This window comes from Megascapheus bottae, unplaced genomic scaffold (genome assembly GCF_031878675.1).
Source record: "Megascapheus bottae isolate mThoBot1 unplaced genomic scaffold, mThoBot2.hap1 H_1, whole genome shotgun sequence".
Classification (NCBI taxonomy): domain Eukaryota; kingdom Metazoa; phylum Chordata; class Mammalia; order Rodentia; family Geomyidae; genus Megascapheus; species Megascapheus bottae.
Genome location: NW_028327858.1, coordinates 3,499,326 through 3,517,618, shown reverse-complemented (window position 1 = coordinate 3,517,618; position 18,293 = coordinate 3,499,326). Strand labels below are relative to the sequence as shown.

The 18,293-nt window shown below is 37.2% G+C and overlaps 1 non-coding gene across 1 annotated transcript; it reads left to right on the top strand.

The window, feature by feature from the left end:
• Positions 1-5,052: 5,052 nt before the first annotated feature.
• On the top strand, positions 5,053-5,159 carry LOC150039005 (U6 spliceosomal RNA). Its single transcript, XR_016534577.1, has one exon. It is a non-coding gene; the product is annotated as a U6 spliceosomal RNA (small nuclear RNA).
• Positions 5,160-18,293: the final 13,134 nt, after the last annotated feature.

Below are 18,293 nucleotides of genomic sequence, written 5' to 3'. Positions count from 1 at the left end.
TTTAACTAGTTCAAGAGAAAGCACCCTCAATTAGACAAGATGTGATCACAAATGCAACAAAATGATTTGGTTAGTGCTTGTTCCTCTGAACCACTGTCCTGTCTGTGATTTTCTGTGTAAATAATGTCTGTGAAACTACGAACTCTTACAGAGAAAAGGCCATATGGTTTGGAGCCAATATATCCCCTAAAGATCTATTTACTAAAGGCCACATGCTACTCTCTGGTGCTATCAGGTGGCAATGGAATGGTAGAAGGCGCCTACCTCTCCTGTTAAGAGGAACTAGTAGAAAGAAGGGAGGGCATTTGGTGTATGCCCTGAAAGGGAATGTTGGTACCCTGACCCCTTCATCTCTGTTTTCTTCCCAGCCCCATAAGGTAAACAGACCTCCTCTGCCCTGTGTGCCCAGCATGACACTTTGTGCTATACAGGTCCAAAGTGATGGGGGTGAGGAAGAGGTTGTTCAAATAATCACATGCTGAAAGTTCTACAAACAAATTCTTCCTCCTAAGCAGTTGATCTCCTCAGTGATGGATAGCCAACAGTGGAGGATTCTGTGGCCAAAAAATGTCTAATAGACTATGCCCATTAATTAATATCTTAAGTTATACACCCTAAAATATTATTTATAAACTCCTTGATTAATCTGAAAGTCACCAACAGTGACAATTGTTTCTCAATCCTGGACCATCCCCTCAGTACACACAAATTAAAGTAGTCTGCACATTTTAAGGACAAATACCTGAGTATGAAACTCAGTAAATTTTGGCAAAATAGCAAAATCTGATGATATAACTTTCTTGAATATCAACATTAATTTCAGAGAGAGACACAGAATAATTCCATCCTCCTTTAAGAAAAAAGTTTAGGGCTGGGAGTTTGGCTTAGTGATAGAGTGCTTGCCTAGCATGCACAAAGACCCAGGTTCAATTCCTTGGTACAACATACATAGAAAAGAAACTCAAGTGGTAGAGTGCTAGCCTTGAGAAAGACCCAAAGACAGTGCTCAGGCCCTGAGCCCAAACCCAGGACTGGCAAAAAAAAAAAAAAAAAGAAAAGAAAAAGAAAAAAATTCAAATGGTCATTTGCTATAACCTTGGATCAGAATTACAAGAGAAAAAAATTAAACATTTAAATTTTAGCTTAAATACTCATCAGCTCTTCTTACCAGCTATCACTCGTGTTCTGGGAATCGGGAACTCTGTTGAGCTCTTTACAGGTATTATTGTATCTTACAACTTCTTGAAGCAGCTTCTACTATCGTCAGTTTGCAGACAAAGAAACTAAAGCTTAGTCAAAGTCAGTCATTAAAGAGTAGCAAATCTATTTAAACCATTAGCATCCCACAATGGAAAGATAAGTGAGATATAGTGTTCTCATTGAGTATTGGGTTCATGACACACTGAGGACTGCCGCTGGACATCTAATATATTTCCTCACTTTCACTACAGATGAGGTGGTGGACGGGGAGGAGAGGAGTGAAACTTGAGAATGTAAATGTCTCAGAGAAAGTCAGGCCTTGGACTGACATTCTTCCGCAATTCTTTGTTGCTTGGTTGGTTCTGATTCTGGAAGCAACTCTGGGTGTACAGTAAACCCACACCCATCCATGACCCACCACAGCCACACAATATAGAATCTGTGGAGACCTTTAGATGTTGATAGCTCTGTTGATATTATTACTGGGTGTGCTGTTGGTTGGCACTGTAAGTTGTTGCTTGGCTAAGCCTACTAGAGACAAGAAAACTGGTTTGTTCAAGACTTTAAATCATGCCTGAGATAAGATAAGCTATCACAAAAGTATCTTCAGTTAGTGTCAGAAACCACCCTTCCTCACCAGCAGTTACCTTGATTAAGTATGAAGACTTATTTACATTAAGCTTCAAGACCCTATTGTCTCATTAGCCATGTAGTTGTATAAACTAAGGCTCTCTTAAGAGAATAAAAGAACCTCAATAAGTTGTATCGACAGCCTAAGTAACTGTCACTCAGTTACTTAGAAGCAGAGCCAAGTCTGGTGTAATCATAATGAATAATGTCTTTAAAAGTCAACCCAGCCTACTTTCTGGTTCCATTCTGTGACTGAATTAAGAGGGTGGTTTTAGGCAAGTCTTTATCTAATTATTTCATCATTATCTTATGTATAAACTGGAAATAATAATAGGACTTTCCTTAAATGCAATCATAAGCTAAGCGCTATGATTCATGCTTGTAATCTTTGCCACTCAGAATTTAGAGATCAGGAAGATTGTAGTTCAAGACCAGCCCTGGTTAGTATGACTCCATCAAAGAAAGAAGGAATGAGAAAATAAAAGAAAGGAAAGAAGAGAAAAGGGGAAAAGAAAAAAATGGAAAGAAGAAAGAGAGGGAGGGAGGAAGGGTGGGTAGAAGGGAAAGAGGAAGGAAAAAGGAGAAAGAAAACATAAATGTTATATAGTACTAATTACCTATACAAGCCTCTAAACTGGCTAAATTATCATTTTCTTAATAGATAAGTCATACCTCAGACTGTGGGCTCAATTAGCTTCTGTCCTCAGCAGTCAAGTACTAAACATCAAGTACTTAGCAAAGGCACTGGAATACATTAAACTTCAGCCTGGGGGTGCCATCTACCTCCCATGTTTGTCCTTTTCCATTTCCAAAATTCACAAATAATGGCACTCCACTGTTCTACACAGTGGTATGGCAGATTGCTCCAGAAAAAATAAAAATCACTGTGTTAAATGGCTGTCAGATAAGCTCACCTTTCAGAAGTAATTTTTTTTCTAAAGGATAAGCTTTCTGGAAAGACAGATTTACCCTTCCCTTCTGGAAGAGCTATAATCACAGCTATTGTTAGCTATATAAAACAGAAAGATAGTAAAAGCAAGATTAGAGTAACTTTTATATTTTTTTAAGTCTCACAAAATTGAGAACAATTAAGGAACTGTCAGCCAAAATGTCACTCTTTTGGCTTTCATATGAGCAAAATTCACCCAATGGCTCCCAAACTGATTTCTCATTCTTTGCAGATCATATATTACATATTATATATTATGTGTATAGATATGATGTACAGAGGGGTTACAGTTACATAAGTCAGGTAAAGAGTACATTTCTGGTTTTGGATGCTTTTGTTTCCTTTGGTTTTATTTTGTGTTGGTTCATAGATTATCTTCAAGTGACAATTTGCATCTTATTTTCCCTCAAGTACAAGTAGTGGGCATCCTTTCATTCCTTCAGCATCATCTGCCCAACCTAATTTCTGCCCTGACTAAAATCTTAATTCCCTTCTTTTGATACCATAATTGTTTCCATGGCAACAACAAAAGCTGTGAGCAAATTCTCTGCTGCAGGTGAAAATAATCACAACATATTGATAAAACCATCTTAAGATACTATTTTCATGTAAACGACCTACAAGAGGAGAGAAAGAAGGAAGAGAAAAGAGAGGTAAAGTGGCATTTAGAAAACAGAAGTGTTTGAAATAAAGTAATTTCCAGTGGTTTCCAGGATGTTTAAAGAAGAGACACAGCCCAGAGAACTTTGAATAGTTCTACCTCCTGCTCAGTCACTGTTCACAAGGACAATTTCTTTAAAATTTACTGGAATGAAGGAAGAACGTACCTTACGCATGCAATCAATTGTTTCCATTTGAGTAACCCTTTGCAAGTTCAATGGGGTAAAAGGAGATATACACGGAATAAAAACAAGAAATTATTCCAGAGCTTATCTGTAATATTACAAATTTACATGACAATATTTACAAGCAATAGTTTAATGAATAGAGTGTGGACACAGATTTTCCTTTTGAATACTTCACAGCTCATTCACACTCAACTCTTCTTTTTAATGATATATTTACTATCTTTAGGCAGTCGTAAAAAGGAGTTACCACTCCGCATCTCACTTAACAAGGACACACAAGTCGTAATGCCTGGAGAACATGAACAGAAGAATTAGTGTGTCTAAGCCAGGCACCAGTGGCTCACTCCTGTAATCCTGGCTACTCAGGAAGCTGAAGTCTGAGGACCATGGTTCAAAGCCAGCCCAGGCACAAAAGTCTTATCTCCCAAAAGTCTTAGCTCCAGTTAACCACAAGAAAATGGGAAGTGGTGCTGTGGCTAAATGGTAGGGCAGTAGCCTTGAGCTGAAGAGCTCAGGGACAGCACCCAGGCCCAGAGTCCAAGCCCCATGACAGACAAAAAAAAAAAAAAAAAAAGGTGTGTCTCTAATATTTGGAATGAAATCATGTCCCAAAGGATGTTAATAAGCCTTTGTATAAAGAATTGAAGGAGGAGGATTCTAGAGAAAGCTTTCCTTCAAAGACCTCTATACTCCTGAATAGCATGTATTTTTGTGTAGTTTTCCTGATGACTTGCAGAGACTTGGATCTATAAGAAATCCAAGAAAACATAAGCCAGGGGACTGACTTCTTTGCCAGCTACTTGGATGAGAAAAAAAAAAGGAAACTAGAGATCTAGAAGCTTTTCCTGACATTTTAGAAGAAAAATTTTAAAAAGCACACACATCACAGCTATCTATCTACAACTACCTTTGAGTACCTCTCAAGGAAAAAGAGAATAAATGTAATAGTCCTTAATACCAACGATAGGAATCACTAGGGTTGTCACAAATATTTTTAAAAATTAATGATAAGGACATATTTTATAATGCAATGGTAATAGATCTGATGAGACTGACATATATCCTTGATAAGACCCACTACTATCAAAACTGACAAAGAAAAATAAGCTATCTTCTTATTGCTAATGCTAGTAAGTTAAATGAATATTAATGATGAATTTATTCATATATTCATATTAATGGTGAAATAATGGAATTCTTAGTTTAAAACTTCCCCATACACACATACACACACATGCACACACAAACACACACAAAATTCTAAGCTTGATAAAGTTTACTGGTGAAGTCTACTAGGGTACTTAAATAAAAAATCATTTAAACATGTCTTTCAGAAAATAATGAAAAAAATACTTTTAACATTTTATGAGGCCATCATAACCTTTAGCTCAAAGTCTGACAATGTCATTACAAAAGAAAGGAAGGGTGCTTCTTTTGGCAGCACATATACTAAAATTAGAATGATACAGAGAATATTAGCGTGACCCCTGCACAAGGGTGACACAAGCATTCCATAGTTTCTGTTAAGTAAAGTAAGCCAGGCCCACAGAAAAAAAAGTGCATGTTTTCTCTCATATGTGGAAGCTAGAATTAGTTTATAAACACATAAATAAATACATCATATGGTGTACAAGTATCTGCAAATATATTAACTGAAATATAACAGATTCAGGGGAGAACTCAAAATAATGAAATGGCTTAGAAAAGTAAAAATCAAAGTTCAACAAAATAAACACTGGAAAATGAGGTCAGGTGGGGTCAAGAAGAGAAGAGTGGATGAACGAAGAGAAGTGGGGGAGAATGTAGGGGAAAGTTCCATGTACATCACTTAAAAAGTGATAGAAAGGACGTGTTGGGGAGGGATGGGTGATAATGTTAAAAGTCGTGGTGGCTCATGCCTGTAGTCCTGGCTACTCAGGAAGCTGGGATCTGAGGGTCTTGTTGGAAGCCAGCCAGGGCAGGAAACTTGGTAAGACTCTGATCTCCAATAAAACTACTCAGAAAGGACCTGAGACTCTTATCTCCAATTAACCTCTAGAAAATAGGAAGCAGGGCTTAGCTCAAGGGTAGGGCGGTAACCAGCCTTGAGCTGAAGAGCTCAGGGACATTGCCCACACCGAGTTTATGTCCCGAGACCCACAAAAAATTAAAAAAATGCCAGAAGTGGTGCTGTGGCTCCAGTGGTGGAGTGCTCGCCTAGAGTAAAAGAATTGCAGGGACAGCGCCCAGGCCCAGAGTTCAAGTCCCAAGAAATAAAGAAGGGGCATAGGAGAGGGAGAGAGAGGGAAGGAGGGAGGCAGGGAGGGAAGGAAGGAAGGTAGGAAAGAAGAAAGGGAAGAAGGAAGAGATGGTGTTGATCAAGACCCGTTGTATTTATACACTGCTTTGTTGAATTACAATTCCGATGTGCAACTATGTAAAGGTAATAATTTTTTAAAGAAATAAAAGAAAAGAGAGAGTTGAGTGTCATAGGCAAAAGAAATTGAGCTTTCATCATAACTTTCTTAGGGGTCTCATTTGTTGGGATACATCTTTGCATGGACTGAATGAAGAGAAAAAGCACTACAGGAAGATTAAACTTTCACAAACGAGCCTGTCTTATGTTGTTGAAGGTTAATAGAAATATTGGAGAAAGAAAATTATTAAAAAGAAAGGAAGAGGGCCAGGAGTTTGGCCTAGTGGTTAAAGTGCTTGCCTAGCATGCACGAAGACCCGGGTTCTATTCCTTGGTACCACATACATAGAAAAAAGCCGGAAGTGGTGCTGAGGCTCAAGTGGTAGAGCTCTAGCCTTGAGAAAGTCCAAGGATAGTGCTCAGGCCCTGAGCTCAAGCCCAGGACTGGCAAAAAAAAAAAAGAAAGGAAGAGAGGGAGGGAAAGGGGTCAGAGAAGGAGCAAAATACCATATGAACTTGGAGCTGAAAATCCTTAACAAAATATTAATAATTCAAGTACAGAATTATGGGGAAAGATCAACCTGTCATAACCAATTCCATTTATCTCAAGAACATGAAATTGGCTACAATGTGAAAATCTATCAGTGTAATTCACCATCTTAATATAATAAAGGGTAAAATAAAACCATATGAACATTACAGCAGATGCAAAAAAAATTCAACAAAATTCTTCACTCAGTCATGATTAAAAAGAAAATCTCTCAGTAACTTTATGGTCCTGATAAAAGTTCATTGCTTGAAAAAGGAAAGAAAAAAGGAAGAGAAAGAGAAAGCAAAAAATAGCAGTAGCCCATAATATAGGCTATATAGTGGTAAAATAGTGCATTAAAGGCTTTGCTCTTCTTTTTCTTTTTTTCTCAAATTCTTTTCCCACCTTGCTCCTCCTACCATCTGCCTCTGCCTCTTCATTTCACCATAGTGCTAATAATTAAATCCAAGATAACACAAGATAAGACTCTACTACTGAGCTATCAAAACTTACTTTGCCTTTTTAAGATCAGGACATCTGTTGTCAGCAATTGAATATTGAACTGAAGTCCTAGCAAAGTCAACAAGGCAAGAAAAAAAGAGGAATTAAGAATTGAGGACAGGGGCAAGGAGTTTGGCCTAGTGGTAGAGTGGTCGTTTAGCATGCATGAAAACCCGGGTTCAATTCCTCAGTCCCACATACACAGAAAAAGCTGAAAGTGCTATGGCTCAAGTGGTAGAGCTCTAACCTTGAGAACGCCCAAGGATAGTGCCCAGGCCCTGAATTCAAGCCCCAGGAGGCAAAAAAATAAAAAAGAATTGGGGGCAGGCAGGAATGAGGGGAGCAGCAAATCAATTCTTTATAGTACTGATGGGCATCTTAGAAAATTATAAAAGCAAATCTTGGTATTAATCAAGACTGTAGGATACCAAGATAAAATGTCAACACTCCAAAATCAGTTGAGTTCTTATATTAGCAACAAACAAAGAGAAAATGAAATTAAGGAAACAATAGCACATATAACACTACTAAAATCCATAAAATGTTAAGGGACAAATTTTACAATGTATTTGCAAAATCTATATATTGAATCCTACAGATCTTAGTTAAAGCGCATGGAAGAAAACTTAAATAAATGAAGAACTGTAGCATGTTTAAGAACCAGAATATTCAGTCCTGTTAAAAGACACTCTCACTAAATCCAGTTCCAAATTTAAGAGAGTCCAGTTTAAAAACTCAGTCATCACTTTAAAGAAATAGATGGGATGATTCTAAGATTCACTTGAAAATATAATAAAAATATTGAAGACAAATAGTAATAAAGAAAAACAGACACTAGAATTTCAATAATTTCTACAAAGCCACTGTCATAAAGACAGTATGATAGTAATAGAAAAATGGAAGAACAGATCATTGTAGCAGAAAGAAAAGTCCAATGTACATTTATACAGATGCAGACAACTTGTTTTCAACAGAGGCTCCGAAGCAGGGCAAGGGAGGAAAGGAATGCCTTTTCAACAATGGTGCTGGAGTGATCGGATATCCATATGGAAAACAAGTGAATCAGAATGTTCATCTCACTGTCATAAACATCCATTTGAGGTGGATTCAATGCCTGGGCACCAACAGTTGCCAGTAGCATTTTTCATTATCACTCCAAACTATAAAGAACCGGAAAGTTGTTCAACAAGTCAATGAAGAAACAGACAGTATGATACAGTTTCAGGATGGATTGCTTCATGAAACAGCCTGGATGAACTGTAAATGAATTTGCCAGAATGAAAGAAGCCAGACCACACAGATTATGCATATAACATACCAAACATGGCATTATGGAAAAAAGGCAAATATGTAAAGAGATAAGGCAAAATCAGTGCCTTCTAGGAGATGGGAAAGGATTTTACTGTAACTTATTCTACACTCATAATCCAAAACTATTATTATTAATTCTATTTCTATTATTTACATTGTTTGTGAAAACAATGAGAAAATGAAATTAAGTAATTGTTAAAAAAAGAAATAAAGGGATAAAACTCTTTTTCTTTTATTGCTGATATAATGGTTTATTTAAAATCCAATAAATAAAAAGAAAAAATGTTATCATTGATAAAAATACTTGATGGACTTAGCAAGATACAAAGTAAACCAACTAAAACTAATAGTGTTTCTCGACTCTGATAACATATACTCTAAAAGGGAAGGAGAAAAAATTTTCTTTAAAATGACAATTTAAGGGCCAGGAGTTAGGCCTAGTTGTAGATTGCTTGCTAGCATGCACAAAGACCAAGGTTCAATTCTTCAGCACCACATACATAGAAAAAAAAATGGAAATGGCGCTGTGGCTCAAGTGGTAGAGATCTAGCCTTGAGAAAACCCAATGACAGCACTCAGACCATGAGTTCAAGCTCCACAACTGGCACAAAAATAAATAAATAAATAAATAAATAAATAAAGAGTTTAGCCTAATGGTAGAGTGCTTGCCTAGCATGCACGAAGACCCGGGTTCCATTTCTCCATACCACATACATAGAAAAAGCTGGAAGTGGTGCTGTAACTCAAGTGGTAGAGCACTAGCCTTGAGGTCAAGCTACAGGACTAAATCAATCAATCAATCAATCAAACAAACTATAATTTAAGCTAAGAAAGCCATAGAACCTATGATATTTATATATTGTATTAAGGGAAATAAAATGAAATCTAAAAATAAGAATAGTGTATTCAGTTCTTAGATGATAAATTAATATAAAAATAAATCTGCCTGGTCAAGTGTGGTGGCTCATGCTCATGCCTATAATCCTAGCTACGAGGGACGCCTAAGATTGGAAAGGTTGCCGTTTGAGGCCAATGTAGGTATAAAATTCATCAGACCACATTTCAAAAAACAAACAAAAAAAGAACAACAACAACAACAAAAAATGCTTGGCATGGTAGCAAATGGCTGTCACCCAGCTACTGCAGGAACAAGAAATAAGAGGAACATTGTCCTTGCAGGCTCCCAGCAATGGGCAAAAAGGCTAGACATTTGTTTCAAGAAATAACCAAAACAGAAGGGTTTGGCATGTATCTCACGTGTTAAGAGTGCCCTGCCTAGCAAGAAAAAGACCACACCATCACATTAAATAAATAAGTAAATACATAAATCTCCTTCAGTTTAGAACATATAAAGGAAGAGTGTATTCATCGGTTGCATCTATGCATCTATGCATGCATAGATACAGTTCCATTTCCAGTAGAAATCTGGGGTTCAGCATTCATTTATATACTAATAGTACTAGAAATAATGTGTTAGGCATAATATGTTTTCAATTTTATGAATTCTTAAAAGATTATATGAGATGAAAACATCAATTACCAACCTAAAATAAAAATAAAAATGATACTTCACCCTCATCAGGCATCCAAATATTCAAGGTTAATGAAATTAAAAAAAATATAGGAATAAGTATAAAAATATCAACAGAATAGAGAATTCAGGAAAAGACAGTATTTACATGAGGATTTGATATTTGACTAGAGTGTAACTCAACCAAGAAGAGAAAAACAGATAATCTGCTTAACAAAACTTCTCTACAGTCTGGGAAACCCATCCTGACATAGTTAGAATCATAATCCTACTTCATGTCAGATACCAAAAGAGTGTTAAATGCTAAATACATTTCTATATTCCTAATATTTCTGTGGAATACCTAGACAAAATCTAATAAATAACTGCTACATGGCAGAAAACTCTATAAATAAACATATTAAGCTAATGGCAGATTCAGAAACATGTTTGCAATACAAATGACAGATTAAGGTTTAAATGCTATAATTACATGAGGAGAACTTTACAAATTAACAAGAAGCAGACAACCTAATAGAAAAAAATGAGCAACAAATAAAAATATTCAGTTCATGGAATGGGAAATGAAAATGACTAAGCAAGTATGTGCAAATCTTTTTTTCCAATTTACTAATAAATAAACAACAATAACCTATCACATTAAATTGACCAGCCAAAATAATTTCATGGTAACAATAACAGCATTGTCAGTTGGATTATCTGTCTTAAAATGTGACCAGTGAAAATATGGATTGGTATTGCTTCTTCAGAAAGCAATCTGTAAACATTTATTAAGACTAGGGAAAATCTTTGGACTGCTTAGTCCCTCACCCTATTAAAAAGCATCCAGTACTAAGTGAAGATTCACGTAGGCAGATGTGGGTTGCAGCACCCTTGGTAGAAGTAAAAGTGTGTAGTAGTAAAAATATGGTTGACCTGGAGAGGCCTTCAAAAATTAATACTGAGAAAAAAAATGAGAGATGCAAATGCAAATTAACCATGCTGGAATGGTTTTCTTTAATAGTATGGTGTCAACAATATAACCTAAATGCATATGCACATGTATACACATATATTAGATGTACATGTAATTTGACACAAAACCTGTACATAAGTTGCATCTAAGACTACGTAAGATAGGAGCAAATTGCACTTAAAAGGTCTAATATCATTCACAAGTTTGGGGTAGAAAAGAAAAATACAGGAGGGAGAAGATAAGGAGTAATGAACAAGGGAGGAAACAAAAAATGAAAGAGAACTTCACACACACACACACACAAAATACACACACATACACATACACAACCACTAAAATAATCTCACCATGGAAAAGTCTAAAAGTCTGGGCACGTGAGAACATCTTCTGACATGTATGGGCAACAGATAACTTACATTTATTCCTGGGTGTGATTTTTCTGTAGACACATTTATTCAGCAGAAGCCCCTGAGGTTCAAACTGTTATTATCCTCATTTAAAGAATGAGAAAACTCAGGAGTAACCTTCCCAAAGTTAGACAAATATTTAGCTCCAGGGCTTGGATTTGAATCCAGGCAAGGTAATTCTGAAACATTGGCAGCCATCATTAGACACAGAGACTCATAACCAATTTGTACCCAGAATTTATCATTAAGCTAAATACTTAAGTTCCCAAGTTGCAATGTAATATGTCTATTATGATTCTGTTTGAGAGAAAAAAAAACTCTCATGGGTCTCTCCCTCCTCCCCCCCCCTCTCTCTCTCTCTCCTCCTCCCTCCCTCTCTCCCTCCCTCCCTCCATCTCTCCTTCTCTCTTTGTGTGTGTGTGTGTGTGTGTGTGTGTGTGTGTGTGTGTGTGTGTGAGTTTGCCATTGTAGTTCTGTATTCTGTAGCATTTAATTGAGGCTATTAAATTTTTAGCTTTGGAGAATAGGAATGGATAAAAAGACAACATTGGAGCAACTTGCTTTGTGTTTATGTATCACTGGAATAAGCAGCCAGGTCATCTGGCTAGTTTTGGTGCACAAAAACTAGTAAATTACTAGAATTTCTGTTTTTTCTCAGTTAAGGCTCTTGGATTTTTCCCCTTTTCTTTTTAAGGGTTAAACAGAAAGTCTTGGGCATTCTAGGCAAACCCTCTGTCAATCAACTCACAGTCCTACTACTTTGATTCTCAGATATAAGCTCACACTATTTTTCCAAGCCAGATATGCATCATGATCCTTTTTATCTCTGCCCCTCAAGTAGCTGGAATTATAGGCACCTCAAACAATGTCCAACCAGAGCACTTTGATTTTTGAGCAATCTTTGTTTCAAGAATGGAACACTTTATAAAGAAGATGGCATCTAGTAATCAGGTAAGATTTTTGAGAACACTGAAAATGACATGGGGCGGGGAGAGCTTAGGCAGAAAATTGAAAGACATCTCTAAGCACATTGCTTCAGGAACCTGAACAAATGCATACCTTTCCATGAAAGCAGTCCTATATAGCCTTGAATGCCAGGATTAGAAGCACAGTAGCTCTGCACAAGCTTCCACTGACACTATAAGAGGCAGACTAGCACTGTTGCCCTCTCCTTGGTTCCAGCCCAGTGGTTTTTTTTTTCCATATAATTTTTATTGTAATTAATAGAAGGGTTACATTACATTCACCAGATAGAAGGTGCATTACTTCACATACATTGATACCCTTTCTCATGTCTTGGTCCCCATTTCCCTCCCCCCCACCCCCACCCTCATCTTGTTTTCCCCCCTTTCCTATCCACCAATGTTTTTAAACAAAGCTCCATTTTGAGATAGTTTTAGTTCCTAACCTTGGCTTAGGATTCTCTTGCTATCCCTCTCTTCTTCCTGAAGCAAAACAAATACCCTCTTCCATGGGGTGGGGGGAGAGAAGGGGAAGCATGTTTCCTTTCTCCTGCCCATTTCTTATCAGCTCCTTAATTTCTACATCACCTGTATTTTCCTAGTCAGGCTAGAAAAATCTTTACAGTGTACAGAGCTTATCCTTCTCTCTCCTGTCCTAAGGAAAGCAAACATCAAAGGCAGTAAAGCAAAGAAGACCAAAACAAACAAAATGGAGCACAATGTAAAATTTATGATGGGGAAACCTAAGACCACCGTTGCCCCAATTTTAAAAAAAAAAAACATAACTTTGAGCCAGCCAGCCAACCAAAACCTCCCTCCTCCAAATGTTCTCACTTGAATCAGCAAATTACTTTTTAATGTACAATGACCTCTGTATCACTCACGTAAGCTAACAAAAATGCTGAAAAAATTAGAAGTAAATACAAATCCCATCGTTGATGGAGGTAGATATTCAACCAAATTCAGAATGTGGTGCTTATTGCTAGACAGTGGCTCATTGATAGACAGGAGCTGTATTATCTACTTGCCAAGTCGGTTCATAGCATAGCCAGGCTCTCTAACTAGGGCACTCAACTATTGACCATGAAAAATTGTGGCAACACTTAATGTAAAATCATCTCTCACCCCCATTTCTATTGTTTAACTGCTTCCATATAGCTCAATTCAAATGGCAACATCCAATTGAAGTGACATGTGGATGGCCAGGGGACAGGTTTCAGAAAGTGATTCACAAAAGGGTCAATGGGCTGGCATGTTGACCTAAGCATAGCTGGACAATAAGACAAGACTCTCCATAAGGGTTCTCTCACATGTTTTCATGAATAAATTTCTTTCCTGATCTATATAGAATGTGGGTAGAGGTACCCACTATGCCTGATGGATAGTTTCTGAAATACCAGGAGTGATTTTTTTAAACAGCTTCTACATAGCTGTTTTACAGAAGTAACACTCTAGAAACATGGAAAACCCACATTTCGGTCCATCCCATTCAGTTTCAAAACTCTGTAGGCTATGGGAATCCAATATGTGGTGTTGAGTAACTCAGCTATTTTGCTTCACATTTGTAGTAATTCTTTGTCATCTGCATGATTTGTTCTACATATAAAGTCAATTCCAGACTTTCTCTTTTTTCCTGCCTAGCTCAATTCTTCCAGTATAATCAAATACTTTTTGATATTTCTAGGAAAATATACTTTAGAAATATATAATACATATTTTAACTGTCCAATTAAAAATAACCTTAGAGTATATACTTTTATTGATGGATGATAGTTGGATATGTGATCTTAAGAACTTATTTTTTGAACTTTACAATAATTTGATCTCTCATTGGCCAGTGAAAAAATTTTGCTTGAGGTAGGCACTAGTGGATCATTCCTGTAATCCCAGCTACTCAGGAGGCTGAGATCTAAGGATCACGGTTCAGACATGAAAGTCCATGAGACTCTTATCTCCAAGCCACCAGAGTGGTGCTGTGGCTTAACATGGTAGAGCATTAGCCTTGAGCTGAAAAGCTCAAGGACAGTCAGGGACAGCGCCCAGGCCCAGAGTTCAAGCCGCACAACCATAAAAAAAAATAGCCAAGTATTTTTTCATTCTTTGTTTGCAAACTCAAATGTTTAAGAAAACATGATTTAATTTTCCTGTAAGAGATCTTAATTACGGTTCAAAGTCTCCATGTTACCTGGCAAAAATTTAATCCTGATGAATGTGGTGGTTAAAGTTAGGTGATATTTTCCCTGAGTTATAGGACACTCAGACGATAAACACATTAGTTCTGGTCTGTCTCTGACAATATTTCAGAAGAGACTGGCATTGGAACCAGTGGATGCAGCAAGGATCATCCTTAACCCCACACAAACCCTTGGGGGCCAGGCTAGAACAAAGCCACAGAAGAAAGGTGAATTTGTTTTCTCTTCCAGATTTGGGCTAGCCACCTCTTCCTGATCTTGAACCTCGCAACTGTTATGTCTAATGTTTTTAGACTGCAGGACTCACACTAGTGGCCCCCAGTAATTCAGAATATTGACTTCAGTAACTAATATTAGGAGTCCTCAAAGTTGTAACTGGTCTTCCTTGCTCTATGCAAAGCTCTGAAAACCAGCTCAGCAATTTCTGAGCCCCTCTCAAGAGCGAGGAAGAGTGTGTGGTTGTTCTCTTGTGTTTCTATGTGTCTAATGGGGTTTTCTGAAGCTATCTCATCCTTCTTTGGAGTGGAAAACATAGGTGGCCACTGCTATTCCACTGTCATTTTGTTAAGCAGGACACAGGATACTTTTAAGAAACACATTCTCTTATGGAGATCTGGTAGGTCAAGTTCCCTCCATAAGCTCCTCCCAAATCCTCAAACATGTTTGTGCTGTATCGTTGTCTTTCTGACTGACTTGGCCTGGCATTGAGGGAAGGTGCAGGGCCCTTCCCAAGAATATTCCTTTTTTTTCAACCTCTCTTTTCTCTAAATTTTCCCTTTGTTCAGCCCAGATAATCTTTTATCTTTCTGAAATTCAAAAGAAAGAGACTTTTGGATTTTACACCTGTCTGGCCCTTCTACTTCCATGCTTCTATGAAGACATGGGCTTTTGAAGCTCTGGCCTGTACAGGATGTGTCCAGTCTATGGGACCATAAAGCCTATGGAATCATTTGGTACTGTATTGAGAATTATGTTTGACTATTATAAATAGTAGATTAAGAGACTTATTAAATGACATTAAGAAGTAATAACCAACATATGTATATTTGAATTAGACCTTCATTGATCCCAATTATTTATCTGACAATATGTAGTAGAAACAGCATAAAAGATAAAACAAACTTTTTAAATTCCCACATCTAAATGAGTACCATTCTTCAATATTCACTATGAAGAAGCAAGCTCTGAAGGTATTGATGTTGAAATATTTTTAGAACCTTCTCTTTTGAAGCTGGCTTCTAAGATAGCATATAATGATCCCCATATGAAATTAAACATCATCACAAGGTTTTAACCAATTTACACACCATTAAAGAAAAGCAGTCTAAAATTCTTTGTAGTCAGGCATTCTCTTTGATTATTAATATTTCTAAGCTTGATACTGCTATTCAGTAGATGTAATCTCAAAGAATATTAGCTGACTTCATAGGACAGAGCATTTTTTTAAAGAATGTTCCCATTAAAAACACCTAAAACATCACATCTTAAATGGTACCTTTCAGTGTACCAAATGAATGTCAAAAATGGTAGCATATGCAGTGATTCAAACACAGGAGAAAAGGACAGTTAATACTATGAACTTACACTAATAGAGCTATGAGAACATATAGTAAATTAAATTATGCTAGATATTTTTCTTAAATATAGTATGGTAGAAAAAATTATAGCTGCCTTTGTAAGACCAAACAATAATGTTGAAAGAAAGTCAAAAAAGCAGGCATGGCAGTACAGCTAGACTTCTCTTCATGTACAATATTTAAGGATACTGACAAATAGAGAAGGGAAGGAAAGAAAAAGGCAACCTATCACACACTATCTACAATGAGTCTTCTCTCATCTTCCCCAAAACAGTGATATGGAATATCATCTGTCTTCAAACTCTAATTCCAACTGTACTGGAGTTGAGTTAAGAAAAACATGCTCCATTCCTCAATATAATAAAGGCTGTGTATGACAAACCCACCGCTAGTATTATACTTAATGGCGAAAAGCTAAAGCCATTCCCTCTAAAATCAGGAATGAGACAAGGATGCCCACTCTCTCCACTCCTCTTTAACATAGTATTAGAATTCCTAGCCAGTGCAATAAGGCAAGAAGCAAGCATAAAGGGGATCCAAGTAGGGAAAGAGGAAGTAAAATTATCCCTCTTTACAGATGACATGATTCTGTATTTAAAGAATCCTATAGACTCTACTCCCAAGCTCCTTGAGCTGATTCAAAACTTTGGAAGGGTAGCAGGTTATAAAATTAACCCCCAAAAATCAACTGCCTTCCTCTATGCCAACAGTGAGAGGAACGAGGCAACAATCAGGAAAGCAAGTCCTTTTGCAGTGGCCTCAAAGAAAATAAAGTACCTAGGAATTAGCTTAACTAAGAATGTAAAGGACCTTTTTGATGAAAACTTTAAAACTCTGAAAAAGGAAATTAAAGCAGAACTAAGGAAATGGAAAAACCTCCCATGCTCCTGGATTGGAAGAATCAACATTGTTTAAATGGCAATCTTGCCAAGGGCTATCTACAAATTCAACGCAATACCCATCAATATCCCAATGTCATTCTTTGAAGAAATAGAAGAGGCAATTCAAAATTTCATATGGAATAATAAAAGACCCTGTATAGCAAAAACACTTCTTAGCAGAAAGAACAGCACTGGAGGAATTTCAATACCAAACTTTAGACTCTATTACAGAGCTATAATCATCAAAACAGCTTGGTACCGGCACAAGAACAGGCCTGAAGACCAATGGAATAGAACTGAGGACCCAGATATTAAACCACAGACCTATGGCCACCTAATCTTTGAAAAGGGAGCCCAAAAAAAAAATAGAATGGAAGAAAGATAGCCTCTTCAACAAATTGTGCTGGCAGAACTGGTTAAGCACCTGCAGAAAATTAAAGTTGGATCCTTCTTTGTCACCCTGCACTAGGATTAACTCCAAATGGATCAAAGACCTGGAGGTAAAAGCCGACACTCTGAAAACTTTACAAGAAGGAATAGGAGATACACTAGACCTCCTTGGCACAGGTCGAAACTTTCTTAATAAGGACCAAGAATCACAACAAATCAGAGAAAGGCTGGATAAGTGGGACTGCATTAAACTGCAGAGCTTTTGTATGGCAAAGGACATAGCTAGTAAATTAATTAGGAAGCCTACAGAGTAGGAGAAGATCTTCACCAACCATACAGCAGACAAAGGCCTCATATCTAAAATATATCAACAGCTCAAAAAATTGAATCACTCTAAAACTAATCTCCAAAGTAACAACCATCCCATTAAAAAATGGGCCAAAGACTTAAAGAGAGTCTTCTCCGAAGAAGAAACAAAAATGGCCTATAGACATATGAAGAAATGCTCAACATCTCTGGTCATAAAAGAAATGCAAATCAAAACAACTCTAAGATTCCACCTCACTCCAGTTAGAATGGCCAGGATCAGGAAAACTAATAACAACAGATGCTGGAGGGAATGTGGCCAGGAGGGATCCCTACTACACTGTTGGTGGGAGTGCAAACTCGTTCAACCACTATGGAAAGCAGTGTGGCAGTGCCTCAAAAGGCTAAACATAGAACTCCCCTATGACCCAGCAATTCCACTAGTTGGCATTTACCCAACCATCCAGAAACTAGGGCATACTAAACCCACTAGCACAACAATGTTCATTGCAGCACTATTCACTATAGCAAAGATATGGAACCAACCTAGATGTCCCTCAGTTGATGAGTGGATCAACAAGTTGTGGTATTTGTACACAATGGAATTCTATGCTGCTGTCAGAAAGAATGACATCGCCCCATTTGTTAGGAAATGGAAAGACTTAGAAAAAATCATATTAAGTGAAGTAAGCCAGGCTCAAAGGAACTGAGGCTCAGGCTCAATGGTTT